The sequence below is a fragment of the Salmo salar genome, chromosome 19 (genome assembly GCF_965601325.2).
Source record: "Salmo salar chromosome 19, fSalSal1, whole genome shotgun sequence".
Classification (NCBI taxonomy): Eukaryota; Metazoa; Chordata; class Actinopteri; order Salmoniformes; family Salmonidae; genus Salmo; species Salmo salar.
In genome coordinates, this window is record NC_138309.1 from 57,163,243 (window position 1) to 57,166,442 (window position 3,200).

Consider the following 3,200-nt stretch of genomic DNA (forward strand, 5'->3'; position numbering starts at 1 on the left):
AGATTGACAGTTCTTTTGTGTTTCTTCCATTTGCGAATAATCGCACCAAATGTTGTCACCTTCTCACCAAGCTGCTTGGCGATGGTCTTGTAGCCCATTCCAGCCTTGTGTAGGTCTACAATCTTGTCCCTGACATCCTTGGAGAGCTCTTTGGTCTTGGCCATGGTGGAGAGTTTGGAATCTGGTTGATTGATTGCTTCTGTGGACTTTTTCAGGTAACAAGCTGCAGTTAGGAGCACTCCCTTTAAGAGTGTGCTCCTAATCTCAGCTCGTTACCTGTATAAAAGACACCTGGGAGCCAGAAATCTATCTGATTGAGAGGGGTCAAATACTTATTTCCCTCATTAAAATGCAAATCAATTTATAACATTTTTGACATGGGTTTTTCTGGATTTTTTGGTTATTCTGTCTCTCACTGTTCAAATAAACCTATCATTAAAATTCTAGACTGATCATTTCTTTGTCAGTGGGCAAACGTACAAAATCAGCAGGGGATCAAATACCTTTTCCCTCACTGTATTATAGAAGAGTGTAATTGTCTTTAGGACAGCTGTTTTTAGTCAAGACTTCTGTGTTTTTTACGTTAAATGTTTTTGTTGTACTGTATGTGTGTTTATAGTTTTGTTTAATGTTGTGTTAGTGTATGAAAGTTGTTTAGTCTGAAACGTTGTTCCCACTGCTGCTATTGGATCAGGTCTCTCTTGGAAAAGAGATATTATCTCAATGAGAAAAACCTGTATAAATAAAGGTTAAAAAAAGTTGTCAATAATCAACTGACTGGCTTTCTTGATGTCTATAGTATTCTCTCTGGTATGCAATCTAGTTTCTGATCAGTTTATGGATGTGTCACTGCAATCTTAAAGGTCCTCAATGATGTCACCATTGCCCTTGATTCTAAGCAATGTTGTGCTGCTATTTTTATTGACTTGGCCAAAGCTTTTGATACGGTAGACCATTCCATTCTTGTGGGCCGGCTAAGGAGTATTGGTGTCTCTGAGGGGTCTTTGGCCTGGTTTGCTAACAACCTCTCTCAAAGAGTGCAGTGTATAAAGTCAGAAAATCTGCTGTCTCAGCCACTGCCTGTCACCAAGGGAGTACCCCAAGGCTTGATCCTAGGCCCTACACTCTTCTCAATTTACATCAACAACATAGCTCAGGCAGTAGGAAGCTCTCTCATCCATTTATATGCAGATGATACAGTCTTATACTCAGCTGGCCCCTCCCCGGATTTTGTGTTAAATGCTCTACCACAAAGCATTTTTAGTGTCCAACAAGCTTTCTCTACCCTTAACCTTGTTCTGAACAACTCCCCCCAAAATGAATGTGGTTTGGTAAGAAGAATGCCCCTCCTCCCACAGGTGCTATTACTACCTCTGAGGGTTTAGAGCTTGAGGTAGTCATCTCGTACAAGTACTTGGGAGTATGGCTAGACGGTTAAATCTAGACTTGGTTTCCTCTATTGTAATTGCTCCTCTTTCACCCCAGCTGCCAAACTAACCCTGATTCAGATGACCATCCTACCCATGCTTGATTACGGAGACATAATTTATAGATTGACAGGTAAGGGTGCTCTCGAGCGGCTAAATGTTCTTTACCATTCGGCCATCAGATTTGCCACCTTATAGGACACATCACTGCACTCTATACTCCTCTGTAAACTGGTCATCTCTGTACACCCATCGCAAGACCCACTGGTTGATGCTTATTTATAAAACCCTCTTAGGCCTCACTCCTCCCTATCTGAGATATCTACTGCATCCCTCAACACCCGTTCTGCCAGTCACATTGTGTTAAAGTGCCCAAAGCACACACATCCCTTGGTCGCTCGTTTTTTCAGTTCGCTGGACCTAACGACTGGAACGAGCCGAAACATACACTCAAACTAGACAGATTTATCTCCATCTCTTCATTCAAAGACTCAATCATGGACAGTCATACTGACAGTTGTGGCTGCTTTGCGTGATGTATTGTTGTCTCTACCTTCTTGCCCTTTGTGCTGTTGTCTGTGCCCAACAATGTTTGTACCATGCTTGCCTTTTGGTAGACCGTCAATTGTAAAAAAAAGAATTTGTTCTTAACTGACTTGCCTTGTTAAATAAAAGTTCAACAAAATCAAATAAAAATAAAAATTCTTAAATGGAAGAAGTTTGGAAGCACCAAGACTCTTCCTAGAGCTTGCTGCCCGGCCAAACTGAGCAATCGGGGGAGAAGGGCTTTGGTCAGGGAGGTGACCAAGAACCTGATGGTCACTCTGACAGAGCTCCAGAGTTCCTTTGTGGAGATGGGATGACCTTCCAGAAGGATAACCATCTGTGCAGCACTCAACCAATGAGGCCTTTATGGTAGAGTGGCCAGACGGAATCCACTCTTCAGTAAAAGGCACATGACAGCCCGCTAAGAGTTTTCCCTTAACTAGGCAAGGCAGTTAAGAACAAATTCTTATTTACAATGACGGCCTACACCTGCCAAACCCGGACGACGCCTGACCACTTGTGCACCACCCTATGGGACTCCCAATCACGGCCGGTTGTGATACAGCCTGGAACCACCTAAAGATTCTCAGACCATGAGAAACAAGATGATCTGGTCTGATGAAACCAAGATTGAACTGGCCTGGATGCCAAGTGTCACGGCTGGAGGAAACCTGGCGCCATCCCTGGAGAGACCTGAATATAGCTGTGCAGCACCGCTTCCCATCCAGCATGATAGATCTGCAGAGAAGAATGGGAGAAGCCCCCCAAATACAGGTGTGCCAAGCTTGTAGCGTCATACCCAAGAAGACTCGAGGCTGTAATCGCTGCCAAAGGTGCTTCAACAAAGTACTGAGTAAAGGGTCGCAAAAACTTATGCAAATGTGTTATTTCAGTTTTAATTGTTTTATACATTTGCAAACATTTCTGAAAACCTGTTTTTGCTTGTCATTATGGGGTATTATGTGAAGATTGATGAGAAAAATATATATCTTTAATCAATTTTACAATAAGGCTGTAACGTAACAAAATGTTGAAAAAGCCAAGGGGTCTGAATACTTTCCGAATGCACTGTATACCATAGTATACTATAGTATTTTTTTATGGTGGCTCACAAACACACACACAGCGAGAGAGGGCTCCATTAACAAACCATATGGCCACAATCCCACAAGCAGACCTCCTCTCCGCCTGGCCCAGCAGGGCTTCACATGCAGCGATGCAGTCAGC